This window comes from Prionailurus viverrinus, chromosome A3 (genome assembly GCF_022837055.1).
Source record: "Prionailurus viverrinus isolate Anna chromosome A3, UM_Priviv_1.0, whole genome shotgun sequence".
NCBI classification, from domain to species: Eukaryota; Metazoa; Chordata; class Mammalia; order Carnivora; family Felidae; genus Prionailurus; species Prionailurus viverrinus.
The window spans coordinates 12,483,315-12,499,497 of NC_062563.1; the positions used below are offsets into that span (position 1 = coordinate 12,483,315).

At 40.7% G+C, this 16,183-nt stretch overlaps 1 protein-coding gene across 2 annotated transcripts in view; it reads left to right on the forward strand.

Annotated features, from left to right (window-relative positions):
- The first annotated feature begins 609 nt into the window (after window positions 1–609).
- Window positions 610–16,183, forward strand: part of STAU1 (staufen double-stranded RNA binding protein 1) — a 54,772-nt gene continuing 39,198 nt past the window's right edge. For both annotated transcript variants that reach the window (XM_047851272.1, XM_047851273.1), the window contains exons 1-2: window positions 610–855; window positions 11,387–11,457. The gene's annotated coding sequence lies outside the window, so the exon portion shown is untranslated. The remainder of the gene's footprint in view (window positions 856–11,386; window positions 11,458–16,183) is intronic.

Genomic DNA, 16,183 nt, shown 5'->3' on the forward strand with positions numbered 1-16,183 from the left:
CCTCACCCCCAGCCCCCATATGAGCGTGATGAGAAAAGCCACTTAGTTTACCCAGAGCTGGGTAAAAGAAGTTACAATCTGGCACTCATTACAAGTTACTCATTGTTATTTATTATGTGCTTCACCCTCATAGAACGTAAGCTCCATGAGGGTAGGGATTTTTGTGTGTTCACCTCTATATTCTCAACTCTTGGAGTAGTACCTTGCACAGCAATAGGCGTTTAATAAACATTTACGGAAGGAGGAACTAAGAGAAGGAGAGAAACAAGGAACGGAGGCTGGCGAAAAAGGACGCAGAGGAAAACGGGAAGAGCGAAGTGGGGCGGAGTTAAGTAGGACGGCCCAGCCTCGCTGCGGGTCCAGTGAGCAGCCCTCAATTCCCAGACTACAACTCCCAGCAGGCCCCGGGAGCCAGGACCGGCCGCCGCGACGCCGGCCCGACCAGGCCTCAACCCACCAGTCTCCCGAAGTGCCTTGCGATGGCAGGCGCCCGCGCAGCGCCAGCCGGGACTTGTGGTTCGAACTTCGGGGCGGGGGGGGGGGGCGGGCATGGAGGCGGGCGGGGGCCGGGGGCGGGCGCAGGCCCCTCCCCCGTCACTTCCTGCCGGGCTGCGGGCGCCGGAGCGGCTCTTCAGCGTTTGCGCCGGCGGCCGCCGCGTCTGGCTCGGCTCCCCCTTTCCTCTGACCCCCCGGCCCGGCGGCGCCCGCCTTCTCCGCGGCCACTCCGCCTCTTCCCTCCTGCCGTTCCCTTCCTCCTCTCCCTTCTTCCTTCCTCCTTCCCCTCCTCGCCGCCCCCGTCGCCGCCGCCGCCGCCCAGGACCGCCGGCCGGGGGACGAGCTCGGGGCAGCAGCCAGGTGAGGCGGCCGGGCCTGGCGGGGCCCGCGCGGGCGCCGCGGCTACGGAGGGAGGCGGCGGGTGGGGCCTAGGCCTCGGCGGGCCCGCGCGCTTGGCTTCTTCCCCGGGCCTCTGTCCCGCCCGCGGGGCCTTCCTGGAGGAGGCGGGTCCTCCCGCGCCCCCCGCCTCGGGGCGCCCCGCGGCCTGGACCCAAGGCGCCCCAGCTCCTCCACCCCTTGCTGGGGCCAGAAACAGGTGCCACGCCGCCTTTCCCTATTCTTCCTCGCGCGCGGGGATGCCGAAGTTATTCCTGGGGCGGGGGGTGGTAGGGTCGGGGGGGAGCTCCCCGCTTCAAGTCCCTGAGCGTCTAAATCTCCCCAGCCAGATCCGGAGCATAGTGGTTACGAGCACAGCCCAGGTGTCCTGACACGGGTACAAATCCCAGCGCTACTCCTTTCAGCAAGTCACTTAAACTCTTTGTGTCTTGGTTGGCAAAGGGGCTAATGCGGTTCCTGCCTCGTAACGCTCGCTGTTAAGGTTCCGTGAAATGGGGCGTGTGAAGCGCTTATCAGAGTGCCAGACCCACAGCGTGTCCCAATAAACCGTCTGCATAATTTATTAGCGTGATATTAAGGTATAACTTAATGGGTAAAGTGGAAATAAGTTGACCTACCTAGGTTTTCCTTGAGGCCGAAAGCTTGAGCGTGCCCACCGCCTGCGCCGGGGCTTTGTTTTGGGTTGTTAACATCTGAAAGGGGCGTACGTTTAATTGGGACACTCTGTAAGCAGGCAGTCTGTAAAAGATGCTGTTATTTCCATCTCCGCTGAGCCAACTACAAGATTTCATCAGTTCCTTCAGTGTGAGCAACCTGTCCATTTTTCCTGCCATCCTCCGGCTTCTTGTTGTCATTTCATTTCTGGGAAAGTTGCTGGCCGAAGCTTTCCTTGAGTTCAGGAACCCTTTCCGGAGCATTTGCTCGGTGTCAGGCCCTGGAGGGGGCGGTGTATGAAGCTGGAAAAAAATATGTCTGTCTTTTCTTGCGCTGCATCTCTAACTTCTAACTTTTTTTTCACTGCAGCTTTGCTTTTATTCCCTCCGTCCCTGTTGGCCGACTTTCCTTTTAAGCCCTTGCCCCATCTCCGTGTCGCAGTATTGCTTGTGTGGAAGTTTTCTTCTGTTCCTGCGAAGATATGTGCTTCAGTCTGTTCTGCCTCTGTTCTCTGGCTGTGGGGACGTTTTTAAGGTCACTCTTCCCTTCTGCTTGTAGCTTTAATTGTTTAGAGGGTGGTGGAAAGAGAGTTAATCGGGCTTTTTGATTGATTTTGGCCTTTCAGGAGTCTGTGTGCTTACCAAATATAAATTACATTGCCGCTTGTTGAAGTAAAAACTAAAAATACAGTTGGATTGTAGAGGGAGCAGTTTATGTCCTTCTGGTGACAGGTGGGAATTTTAAACCAGCAACTTTAAAGATACCGAGTTTGTTTTAATTCTTTATGTAGTTGCAATGTGTACCTTTCATTAAAGGAAATGTAACTCATGGTGGTTCAAATTTACAAAAAAGCAGAGAGTGTGTGTTTGCTCTACTGAATGCTCTCCTGTATCATAGGATTGTTTTAGGTAGTAAATTTCCTTCCTGAATTCAAAATTGTTTTGATTTACACCTGTCTCTTAATAACGTGTGCTGCAAAGTGGCCTCTCTGACGTTGACATTTTCCTGTAATTTTCTGACAGAGTCATTTCTGTTGTAAAATATTTGTTTGGATGACTCTTTAAAAACACCTAAGAAACAGCTGTACCAGAGTGCCTGGGTGGCTCAGTCAGCTAAGCATCGGACCCTTGATTTCAGCTCAGGTCTTGATCTCAGCGTTGTAAATCCAAGGCCCACGACTGGCTCTGTGCTGGACATGAAGCCTACCTAAAGGAGAGAGAGAGAGAGAGAAAGAGAGGGAAAGGAAGGAAGGAAGCAAGAAAAAAAAAGAGAAAGAAAGAGAAATCTGTGCAACAAGCATGCCTCTGCCACATCTGAATTGTAGTTTTGGGAAAATGGTATTTTAATATTGCAGTTGATAACTTTTTTTATGTTTATTTTATTTTTGAGAGAGAGAGCCAGAGTTCTGGGCTGGGGGGTGGGGGGTGGGGGCGGAGGAGAGGGAGGGGCAGAGAGGTAGAGAGAGAGGGAGACACAGAATCCAAAGCAGGCTCCAGGGTCCGAGCTGTCAGCACAGAGCCCGATGCGGGGCTCCAACTCGTGAACTGTGAGATCATGACCTGAGCTGAAGTCGGACGCTGAACCGACTGAGCCACCCAGGCGCCCCATAACTTTTTTTAAACAACTTTTTATTACGGAAAACATGCAAAAGTTGGATAACTATAGAGAATCCCCATGTATTGGTCACTTAGCTTTGACAATAATTAACTTGTAGGGGCGCCTGGGTGGCGCAGTCGGTTGAGCGTCTGACTTCAGCTCAGGTCACGATCTTGCGGTCCGTGAGTTCGAGCCCCGCGTCAGGCTCTGGGCTGATGGCTCAGAGCCTGGAGCCTGTTTCCGATTCTGTGTCTCCCTCTCTCTCTCTGCCCCTCCCCCGTTCATGCTCTGTCTCTCTCTGTCCCAAAAATAAATAAAAAACGTTGAAAAAAAAATAAAAAAAAAATAATGATAATTAACTTGTAGCCAAGGTCATATTGTTTCATGTAGTTCCTCCTCCCCCAAACTAGGTTATTTTGAAACAAATCCTAAACATCATATAATTTTACCAGATTGCCCCAGACTGTTAATCTGTCACAAAATTTACTTTTAGTGAAATCCTAGTTCTCATTTTGTTTATTGGACTTCGCATCTTTGTTTATACATGATGATCATACAGCAGAAAAAGAATAAGCTGCCACATTAGCTCTTGGTTCAGTGCTTTTCCCACTCAAAGTCATGTCCAAAATGTTGCCTTGCTTCTTTGTGTACAAAAGCAACAGTTCTTGAGCTATTAATGGCTATAATTGAAAAGCCATTTTCGTTTTCGTGGAGACCTGTTAAACCACTTCTAATGGAGAATAACTCTGTGTCATAGTTAAACTATAGTTAATAATTCATAATGAAACTTTCAAAGTTTCTTTACCGTGGTATAAATATGCTGCTGTCACCTCAGGTTAAGAATTAAGCAAAGGGTATTTGCTTTCCAAACTCTGTTGTAGAATTATTTTTAGTAAGTATGAATGAATTTCACAGCATAGATGCTCATGATTTTTCTTTCCTGTCTGAAAAGAGATTTTTTTTCCTAGAATGGAGGTTGACAGGAATATTGCATAAGTAAGGAATCATTACTTAATTTTCAAGTTTCTGGTCATGGACACTTCACAGTTTTTAGACCTGTAACGTAATTTCAATTGTGTATGTTTACTTTAGAGCTTGATCAGGTGTAGTGAAAATGGATGTTAGGTTTTACTTGTTACAATCTGAGAGATGGAGAGGGATATGAATAGCTCTTAAAATTAACTTAGGAAAAAATAATTTGGTATCTAAGAAAGGGCACAAAACGTACTTTATTTTTAAAAAAATGCTTAGTGCTTCCCAGGAGGCTTAAAGTAAAACTTTTAAGTATTTGGAATTGTTACCATAAATACAGTTTGTTCAGACTTAAATTGCTCTCTTTTAAGATTGAGCCAGAAAACCCATTTATATACAGATTATTTTAAGTTTGGAAATGAGCATGACTCATAGAACTTCCCCCCCTCATCTCTGAAGTCTAACCCATTAACATTATTCTGAGTGTAATCTTCAAACGGTGGCCTATACTGTGCTGCTGTATCCAGCCTCCCCTCGGTAAGACAACGAAGATACTTACTGTAGGAGTCAGAGTGGGTCTCCGCTTACTGAGCAACTTTCTCTTGCTCTTAGGGGATGGAGTGAAAGTGAAATTCACCAGCATAAAAAATGAAACTTTCATGAAAAAGACATCTTTTTGTTGGATGTCATAAGTCAGTTCCAGGGACCTTGTTTTTATGATCCTGCAAACTGGATCATCTTATTTGCTGTTGCACTTAGTGACAAGACTTGTTCGGTTTGTGGAAATGTGAATTCTTCCCCCTCAAACAAGAGCTTTTGGCGTTGCTTTCTTTCTCTCGGAATGGGATTCTGGGGCCTTCAGAAGTGTTTAAAGAAGTTTATGACAGATTTTGTTTCACACTAGACCTTTTGCGTCACACTAAACCTATAAAAGCTTGTTTTAAATTTTCAACTTTTGGTGACAGAGACCTTTGTGGCTAAAATGCTTCTGGTGTAATTTTCTAAATGAGCTTTTCCTTAAATAAAACCTCGTTAAAAAAAATCAAGGCTTAACATTTATGCTGTTTCAAAAAGTATAATTTACAAATTAGAGATTGAACTAGAAGACATGTTATTCACTATCCTTATTTTTCCCCAACATTCTATTATGAACATTTTCAAACCTATAACAACATTTAAAGAATTGTAGCGTGCACCTCCGTATCTACCATCTGCTTTCTGCTGTTGACATTTTACTATACTTGTTTTATCCCGTCTCTTTGAATTCATTAATTCATTTTATTTTTCTTTTTTAAAAGTTTTTGTTTTTGAATTTTTTTAAGTTTTATTTGTTTAAGTAATCTCTGCACCCAGCGTGGGGCTCAAACTCATGACCCCGAGAACAAAAGTTACATGCTCTTCTGACTCAGCCAGCCAAGTGCCCCCCATTTTATTTTTCAGTACATTTCTTTTTTTTTTTTTTTAATTCATTTTTGAGAGAGAGAGAGTGAGCAGGGGAGGGACAGAGAGAGAGAGAGAGAATCCGAGAGAGAGAGAGAGAGAGAGAGAGAGAGAGAGAGAGAGAGAGAGAATCCTAAGCAGGCTTCGTGCCGTCAGCAGAGCCTGACATGACATGGGGCTCAATCTTAAGACCATGAGATCTTGACCTGAGCTGGAATCCAGAGGGTGGATGCTTTGCTGACTGAGCCACCCAGGTGCCCCCACCACAGTTAATTTTACATCGAGGCAGCTCTATAAGGTGTTCCTAGGACTTTAAAAGCTTTGTTGATATTTGTTTCCAATTTTGCTTTGACTCTAGAACTTTTTGCTTTCTTGAAGAAATGTTTAATGAATTTTTGCACCAATGTGTGCTTATCTATAACTCAAGTGTTACAAAGTTTGAATAATGTTGGCCAGATCCTTTGTTCTCACCTACTAAAGAGAGAATAGGATTACAAATATATAGCTGTGTTAATTGTAACAAATGCCAATAGATGGATGACTTGGATATCTGTTGCTCTAAACTAGAAAATCTTACCAAAGGAAATTATTTATTATTAAAAAAGACGGTAAAGTGGGGGAAATAACTGCAAAGAGCTTAATTTTTAAAATATTTACATTCCCATAGTAGTGAATAAGGTTGATGTAAAAGTAATTTATGTCACTGGATAAGAGAAGGCAGAGACAAATTCTCCACAGACTTTATTATAGTTTCTGGAATTACACATGTTCATTTATTTGTCAAAGGAGTATATTCAGGGGGTTCCTCCAAAGTAAGTATATTTACTGAAAGCAAAAGTGGGAAAATCTATCGAAGAAAGTATTTGCTTTCGATTAAAAATTAGTCTTCTAAATATTAAATTTGTAGCCCATCTGCTTCTGTTTAATCTGGAATCTAATTTGGGGGAGAAGTGTGATGATTTTGTGAGTTTATAACAGTAATGGAACCAAACTAGGCTATTTTTTAATAATGTAATACAGAGGTCATAATTGTTCTAGAAGATTTTTGTTATGTCTACCAGACTACAAAGTCTAAAAAAAATTTACTTAAGTGCCCTGGGGTCTTTGCCTTAAATGAAAATGATTGTTCATTAGATTGTCTCTATATTTGATGTAGCTTTAGAACTGGTTGCCCAATGAGTGGGTTGATTTTAGTCAGCATGTTCTCTGTTCCCATTTAAAATGTTTTTTACAAGTGGTGTGTAGCTATAAGCTTATATTTATAGATGTTTATGTGGCTGAGGACAGGATTAGTAAATTCGCTTGATAATAATACTTGCTACTATTTATTGAGCTCTTAACCATGTGCTAGGTAGGTTAGGATTACAGGATGAGGGTTACTTGATGCGGGAAAGGAATCTGAAGGGTCAGATTGAATTTATCTAATAATATAAAAAGCTGCTGTTCTTCAGGCTCTTCCTTTGTGCTAAGAGTTGAAGTAGACGCTTTATGTTATATTTCTGATACTCGAAAACGTCTTCGCAGATGTAGGTTCATAGTGGCTGAGGATACTGAGGCCTGTCTAGGAGGCCAAGTAACTGTAGTGGGGTCCTGAGCTCTATCCATTGAACCATCCTTCATCTCTAATTATGCTCAGGTGCTTTTTGTTTAGGGTAATTTTTCTGTGTGTCACCAGTGCTTTACCATAGGTAGGATGGTTTTTGTTTACCAGAATATCAGACCAATTTGAAAAAGAAGTCTGTATCAGTAATACTCAATTTTTAAAATGAACCCTATTCATCATTCCCTTGAAATAGTTTGAAGACTTACGGTTTCCTGGTTTGCTGTGATGCATTGATACAGTCAAACTAAAACTTTTAAGGTGATTCAGAGTTTGTGGAGTTGGGGGAACTACTTAGAAGTAAACGGGGAGAAGGAGGTTTCATGAACCTGTAGGAGGCTCTCCCCTAAATTATTGCTATAATCATTCATGAAGTTTGCTAAAAATGATTTATGAGATGTAAATAAGGTTGTTAAGAAAATCAGTTTATTTTTTTTTCATGTTTATTTATTTTGAGAGAGAGAGAGCAGGGGAGGGGCAGAGAGGGAGAGAGAATCCCATGCAAGCTGTATGGGGTTCCATCTCATAAACTGAACTGTGAGATCATGACCTGAGCCAAAATGAAGAGTTCGGATGCTTAACAGACTGAGCCACTCAGGCACCCTGAACATGATTATCTTTAAAATTACAATATTCTACTTTATTGGATATGAGTTAACTAAACTTCCAATTAACTTTATAGGGCGAGGTGGCTGTTGCCCTCTTTGCCTCCTAGCCATTTCTAACATCCATTTCCTCACTGATGGTATTGGGAATATTTCATGTAACTTTCTGTTTGGTATTGAACTGCCTCCCGAACAGTTTCTTTTTTATTTTCTTTGAATTGCTGATCTCCTTGAATAGGAAGCCTCTTTGGTTCTCCACCCTGGCGGTAGTCCTCTCTTAGGGTTAGTTTTAAAAGACTACATCAGTGAAATGAAACCTGTTGTTTGGATTTGGGGTTTTCATGAGTTGGTGTGAGTTTCCATTGTGTGTTTTAACCTCAACTGAGGTGACCGTGTAGTCTGTAATGACATACGTGTGTCTCATTAATCATGAAAAGGTGTTGGAAATGGGTCTTCTCTGGGGATGAAGTGAGTACATGCTCCTTCTTAAATTGTCTATATCGGCTCCCCTCAGGCACAAGCTTTTTGATTTAACTAGATCTTGTCAGATTTTCTCACAGTTTTACTTTTTGAAGTCCGTGCTTTCTATAGATTAAAATTAACTGAGGCATGAATTTTCTACTCTTGCAGATTCCACCCTGATACAAACAGGGCCATTGTCTGCTGATGGCATTGTGATTTCGTACAGAATGCTAGGCAGTCCTTTCCTCGGTCAGAAAGAAGATAATTTATATGTAGTGATAAGTCTGATTATGCCTGGAGGCTTATGTTCTTTGTTGCACAATTTAACCAACTTGCTCATTGAAGCTCTGTGACCCTTCACCTAGATGACAAATAGAGTTAGGTAAATAGTTTCCTTTTGGTTTGTAGTATAGTGAACCTTTACAGTCTGGAACATTCAGAGTATGACTACTGGGTACTGATTTTCCTGTTAACAGACTTTACCTGTTTAAGCACCAAACATAAAAAAAGAATAAATTTTTTTTGGAGGGAGGGATAAAGTTCTTTCTAATTTTGCTTTTTTTTTTCTTAATTTTTTTTTCTTTTTAAAAATTTTTTTTAAATGTTTTATTTGGAGAGAGAGTGCATGTGCTCGAGAGAGAGTGGGGGAAGGGCAGAGAAAGAGGGGGATAGGGGACTCGAAGTGGCACAGAGCTGCTATCAGCACAGAGCCCAGTGTGGGGCTTGATCTCACAGTTGAGAGATCATGACCTGAGCCAAAGTTGGATGCCTAACCCACTGAGCCACCCAGGTGCCCCAGTAATGTGTTTTGACTGTGACTTAACATCATTTTATGTCAGTTGCAGTGTACCCTAAGAAAGTGATGTTTAACAGCCAACCCTGGCATGGAATATCATACTTTACAAGCATTTCACCTACATTACCAGTTAATCCACCCGAGAAGTACACAGTTATTATTTTACTATCATATGAAATTGGTGGTGGTAACCCCATTTAATATATTAAAAGGTTGAAGCCTCTTGCCCTATTAAATGAAGCATTTATCATCCAACTGAGCACCAGAGTTGGGACCCAAACTCAGATTTCCAGCCAGGAGTTTCCTTCCACCATACCAAACAACACTGTGCTTAGCTGGTTTGCCCTTATCCTAAATCAGCATTTTGCAGCTAAGGGGTCTTTGTGTTCTTATGTATCTTCTTTAGTTATGATGTGATGTGTGATCATAAATGATTTGTTACTACAAGTTAAAATGCCACTGTGAATTCTTAATTTAAGTTTGTGTTAGGTTCAAGGTTGTTCCTGTACAAATGTGAATTCCACAAGGACAGGGACTGTATCTTATTTGTGCACCCCTATCTCCCCAGTGCCTAGGATACTGCCTGCAAATAGGTGTTCGGTAATTGTTGAATGAATAAAGCAATGAATGTAATTCACTGTTTTGCATTCTAGTGTGTGTGCTTGAGTGGGAAAGAAAGAGATTTGGGCTTAACCCCCCAGTCTGTCTTCTCTATCACTGCTTAGAGAGAGTAAGTGCTGTGTAGATACACTGGAAACAATCATGACGGCTTGGGATTATCATTTGAAAATGGTTGAGGGATTTCAAAAACTGAGTTTGCTCACAGGAGTGTGAATGTGTATGAGTGTCAGCTATCCTTGTATTGTGTAAATATGTCTGAAATCCAAATGGTTGCACGCTGCTATATTTCTCTCCCCTCCTCCTTTTTTCTTTGTTGTAAAGTTGTTGGTGATTGTTTCTTACTGTTGTCATGATGTCTGATTCTAGCAGCTCCCTTTTGCCAGTCTTATTTATTTATTTCATTCTAATTTTTTAAATTTCTGGGTTGGGCTAGCAAACTTAGATACCCAAACCTAACCATAATGGTTCAGCACAGATAAGCTTGAACTAAGGCAAAGGCCCCAGGAGTAAAAGGCATGAGCTCTCCAGGGTGGTCTTAGCTATCTCTTTGGGCTGCTCAGAGAGGCCTTTTTCAGTTTCCACTAATGCTAGTCTTGTGAATGGGTGAGATTATGGAGCAACAGGATTCTAGATTGTTAAATTGTTAGCATAGTATGCTATTTACAGAAGGAACTTTAATTGTTAACATACTGTAAAACAAAGGAGAATTTATTTTATTTCTGAAATTTTGGACAGTGAACAGCTATTTCCATCCTCTGTTAAGCCTCAATAGCAGTGAGGAATTGAAATGAATGAAATTACTTAATGTTGTAAAAATGCGAAAGGCATCTCAAGGTAAGGAGTTTTCTTTGTTACTGACTGCAACCCGGGTTTGAGCTGTGTATGTCCATTTATATGAGGATTTTTTTGAAAATACAATACAGTATTGTATATGTATTTTCTCTTTATGATTTTATTAATATTTTCTTTAGCTTGATTGGAAGAATACTGTATAGAATACATATAACATACAAAATATGTGTTACTCAACTGTTTATGTTGTCGGTAAGGCTTCTGGTCAACAGTTAGGCTATTAGTGAGTAAGTCTTCAGGGAGTGAAAAGTTAAAGCCTGAATTTTCCACTCTGTGGGGTGGGGGATTGGCACTCCTAACCCTCTTGTTGTTCAAGGGACACCTGTACTACCCTTTAAAAAGGAAGATACCTGTAGCTAAATCAGACCTGAGAGTTTGAGAATTAAACTATTATGTCTCCTGAAATCCAGTTCTAAAGAACGATTATGGTTTGGATTTACTAGAGGTAATGTGCTTTTTTGTACTGTGCAGTTTAATATAAGAATATTTATGTACAAAGTGCCTTTTTGTAAAGTTTCCCATGCAATTGTATTTGCATCATCAAGCATATGGTAATATTTATGAACAGAATATTTAGCCAGTAGTTTAAAAAAATCCATAAGTTTAAAAATCAGGCTTGTGTGATCAGACAGTATATGATGTCCAGTTTCTTTCTTTAAAATTAGTTTCGAGGTATTCACAGCTCTCTTGTGGTCATGTCTCCACAAAGTACTCTTTACCCAGTTGGCAGTTGTATCTTTCCTGAATTCTGCAGTGTGCTGCTTTAAGCCATGACATCATGCTTTCAGACACTTCCCTACTTGTAAATTTTAGGTTTCCCCAAAACTTGAATAGTATATATCTTCATTTTCAGAAATGATCTACTCTAATAAATTATTATTGTTTCTTATTTTCTAGGAGTTTCCTAACCACATAACCTCTCAGAACTGAACCAAAACAACATTATTCCTGGAGCACCTCTTTTTAAGGTACACGTAATTTGGTGCTATAATTTCAGGCCTGTTCATAATCTAATATTTTTTGAACTCTTGAATGACTTGTGTGGAAAATGACTTTTACTTCTGGCTGTAATATTAGAGAAACAGAATAAATTGTATGCAGTTTGAATTTCTTCTCATTCTTGAGATTTAATTAGAAAGTAAATACAGGGAAGGTTGATGACTAGAGTGGAAAGCCCTTTAGCCTGTACTGCCATATAACTTTAAATGTTGAGACATGAAAGTTGACCACCAAAACTGTCTTTTTTTTTTTAAATTTTTTTTTGAGATTATTTATTTTGAGAGAGAGATAGAATAAGCACACGCACGCCAGCAGGGAAGGGACAGAGAGAGATGGAGAGAGAGAGAACCCTAAGCAGGGTCTATGCTGTCAGCACAGAGCCCAGTGCAGAGCTAGAACTCCCGAACCACGAGATCATGACCTGAGTCAGAGTTCAAGAGTCAGATGCTCAATTGACTGAGCCCTCCAGGTGCCCCTAAAGTTGTCATTAAACATAACTTGGTTGGTGAGCATCCTGATTATAGTGGCTTTTGTCGTTTGCCTTTCAGATTGTTAATGTAAAACTTGGTTTTCAAACTTGTGGAACTAATCCAACATTGTTTTCTGTCATGAGACAGGGTTATGAATCAAGTTCCATTTACCACTGGCTGCTTGTGATGATCTGGACCAAAAAGATTTTACAGTTTTATGTCAGGGCACTGTGAAATACACTGCACCTGTCATACTGCCTTTTGTTTTAGCACTTTACCTCAGAGCTAAAAGCATATCATTATACCGTATCCCCGAGGTAGTGATTAGTGGACAAGTTAAACCCAGCTTTCTTTGGGAATGAGGAAATTGAAGCGTAAGGAAATTAGAGAAGTTGTACCAGGCTCAGTGAATGGATTTACACTGCGTTTATTTAATGCTTTTCTTTTCAAAAAACTGAATAACTGTTACAATGCCTCAGGATTTTTTCATTGTTTCAGCTCTCAGATTGCTACAGCTAAAGCTTTGTCAAATATCCTACTACAAGGTGTCTGGGGAAACTGAGGCACCAGGCAGTGGATTGCCAAGAATTAGGTGGATAATTGCTATTTTGTTTGGGAGTAGAACTGAAAGCCACAACTCAGAAGTTTGATCTGATTTAACATTGTTGGTTGCTACTTAGCAGCAAGGCTGGTTTCTTAGAAACTGGGTCTTGACTCTGGTCTGTTTTGCATGAAGATGATGGTAAATGCAGTCGTGTTTCTAGGTAGACGGCACATAGTTACAGAGTACAATTTCCCTTTTCTGAAAGGAAAAGCCAGTGAACTTTATATTAAACTAAGCCCCTTCTTATTTAAGAATAGGTCACACAGTAGTACTCTTAAAAATCTCCAGCAAATCATGAATAGTTATTCATTTTGGTTGGTTTAAAACATTTTTGTATGTTTTTATAAGTTTAGATTTTAAAAAACACTTCTGTGTTTACAAGAAATAATGTGTTTGACTTTAGTAATTTTTAAGAATTCCTCCTAGGGAATGGGAGAGAGGAGGTTGATAAGGTTTCAAAGCTAGGAAAAAAGTAAGGTTTGCAGCTTATTGGGCTGTAGAGGTAAAGTTTTTTTCATCTTAGTATACAGTTTGGTGTGATGGTTTTTATAGGATGAACAATTGAGAATGAATTCTCTTTTAGGAAGTGTTTCTTTAAACGGACCACCCAGTGGTTACATTTGTGTGGAAGGAAAATCCTCCGCTTCCCACTTGGCACTGAGCCACGTTTGAGACAGGGGCCACATTCAGTCTTGGATGCAAAGATCTTAACAGCCTGAGCTTCCAGGCATTATTTTTGGCTGATTTTATTGTTTTGCAAGTGATTATGCCTCCTTGGGGCTACTTGTCCCGTCTTTCTTTTGAGCACCAAGTACATAGTGGTCTGTTTTGTTTTTCCCTCTGTCTTAAGTAGTTGGGTCATATTTCTTTTAAAGAACCTTTTAATTATCGGGTAATTTGATATATGGGCCTGCTATGGGATATTATTTGCTTGATAATGCTGTTATCTTTTTAGAATTGATTATGTAGGAGTACGGCGATTGCTGTGTTTCTGTTTTTGCAGCTGCCCTGCCTACAGGTGTTTGGATGATGTTTGGAGTCAATGAATTGCTATTCTGGGAATCAGAGTGGGGATGGTGGGTGCTGGTAGGGGTGAAGATAGGGAGATAGGGTGAGTTTATTTGTAGAAAACATATGACTGCATTGCAATTTCTAAGGTGTGTCCACAGAGAATCTTGGAAATAACTGTTGAATTTAAAGGAATGATGTGGGCATTTTAGATGTATTTTAAGGCTATTTGTGTACCCATGCTATGTAAGATTTGAGGGAGGACTTTGAAGGAAGAGGTATTTACTAAAATGTTTGTGGCTATCGTAAAAGCTTGTCCAGAATTGGGATGACTTTTTCTTTTCCTTTTTTCTTTCACACCTTGTTTGGAAACATCGCTTATGGCAAAGGGGAATGATGTGTTGAATACAAAAGTAAAGTCATATATTACGGTAGCTACAAATTGGATATTAAAAATGATGTTCTTCCATAATTGCTGAAGTAGTTGTTTCATATGACAACATTTAACAACCTGGTAGTTGAAAGTAAGACTAAGCACCCTTATAGATATTTCTGTAAACTATTTCTGGAAGGATCAGCCTTCTTGTGTATTAAACAGATCACTCATTGCATTCACTATGGCCTAGACTTGGTAAATCACTGCTGAGTGAGGAATTTGCATTTGTGCCTCATCACTTTTTTAACACATTACTTGTAATCTCTTTCTTTCTTTATTTTGAAAGAGAGAGTGAGAGTGTGCGTGTGAGCAGGGGAGGCGCAGAGAGAAAACGAGAAAGAATCTCAAGCAGGATCTGCACTGTCAGCATAGAGCCCCATGTGGGGCTCGATCTCACGGTTGGTGAGATCACGACCTGAGCCAAAAGCAAGAGTCAAATGCTTAACCGACTGAGCCACCCAGGCACCCCACGTAGATATAATTTTTTAAAAATGCTTTTGTAGTATTCATGTGCTCATATTCCCCTTCCCTACTACCCATTAAAAAGTACTTGACACTTGTAAAAAGGAAGCTGCCAGCCAAAGTGAGACTCTTTGTTTTTATAAGAAGACTTTTGTATCACCAAGCCAAATTTGGGACTTGGGGGAGTTGGAATTAGGAGTCTTTTAAAAAAGATGGTACCCCTAACTCTGCCCTGTCACTCCTCTGTGTTATTTGTGCTAGATAAATATAAGGATTTGAGAATAAGATGAACATATTATCCTGAGTTGGTGTCTAAAGCTCTTCAAATAAGAGAAACCAGGAGATTAAAGGCCCTCATCTGTGCTGGAGGCAGGGAAAGAGCAACGCAACACAGGCTTAACAGTTAAAGGTGTTTCCAGAGCTGGGGGAAACTGAAGTCTTTGTGTTTTCAATTTTCAACCTAATTTTACTGTGTGTAAAATATTGTTCTTTTATAAGAAGACTAACAAATCATTTTAATCTCTTTTGAGTCCCTAATGTGTCTGGTGGAAAGTAATCCTTAAAGATAGGCTCAAAAGAAAAGACAAGTTTTCATTTAAGGTTTTAATCTTCGGGACAGAGTACTGAACAGCAACAGATTCTACATGTATACAGAAGTAGTATCTCCAGAATTCCATGATTCCACTAAATGCTGCTGTGAACTGTATAATTAGCAGTAGTGAAAAGCTTTATTTGTTCAAATTATGTGGGTAAATAGTATATTTTACCCTATTTGTAAACTACGTTAGCTGCCTGGCTTCTCTTTGGGAGAGGAACATCTGTTTGGGTAAAATATTAGCCTCAAAATTTTTTTTAGAGCCTTTTGAAATGAAAAGGAGATTTTCTTTTCCTAAAAATATAAGCTATTTATTAAATTAGTAATATTTTATTTTGTTGGTTGGTATATGTATACTCAAAATAGCATCCCTGGTCCCTCTATCCACTAGATCCCAGTAGGTCATCCCATCCTCTAGTTGTGACAAACAATATCTCCAGACATTGTAAGATGTCTTTGGGGACGAAAATTGTCACCTCTTTAGAACCACTGCATTAGCTTCTCTTTTCAGGCTTAAAGACACATAGAAGTGTTCATGTGCTAATGAGTACTGTTTGTTGAATTTTACTGTTGGTCATGGTGGAAATTAAAAATTTGTAAATTACTAGGGTTTTAGGAAATTTCTATTTGCTGTTTTGAACTACTTGTTTCAACCAGTTGTTATAAAGATACAATGCCAGGTGAAGATGAGGTTAACATTTTGGGGACAGTCTTAATTAAAGGCCATTTGTTCCCTTTTTCAGCTTCTAGAAAATCTGTGTATTTATGTCTGTGACTGGAGATGCTGGTTGTGGGCCTGCTGTAGACAGCATTAGCCAAAACAGATCCCCTGGGGCCCTACCCTTTCTAAATTTAGTTCATTCATTCAGTCTCCTCCTCTGAGAGCCACCCAGGGCAGGGTTGGGTTGCTGCTTATGGGATGCAGGTAGGCTCTGGAGCAGACGCTTTGCTTTTGACTTTTTTTTTTTGACCTGTAACCAGCGGTTGGTGTTGTGCAGTTGTGAGTGCACTATAGATGATTTGGGGAAGGGGTGGGGGGAAATGCCATTGAGGCAAAGTGTAGAAAGAGGGAGTGCAGGTGGGTGGGGGGGCATTGAGAGAGAAATATTTCTATTTTGAC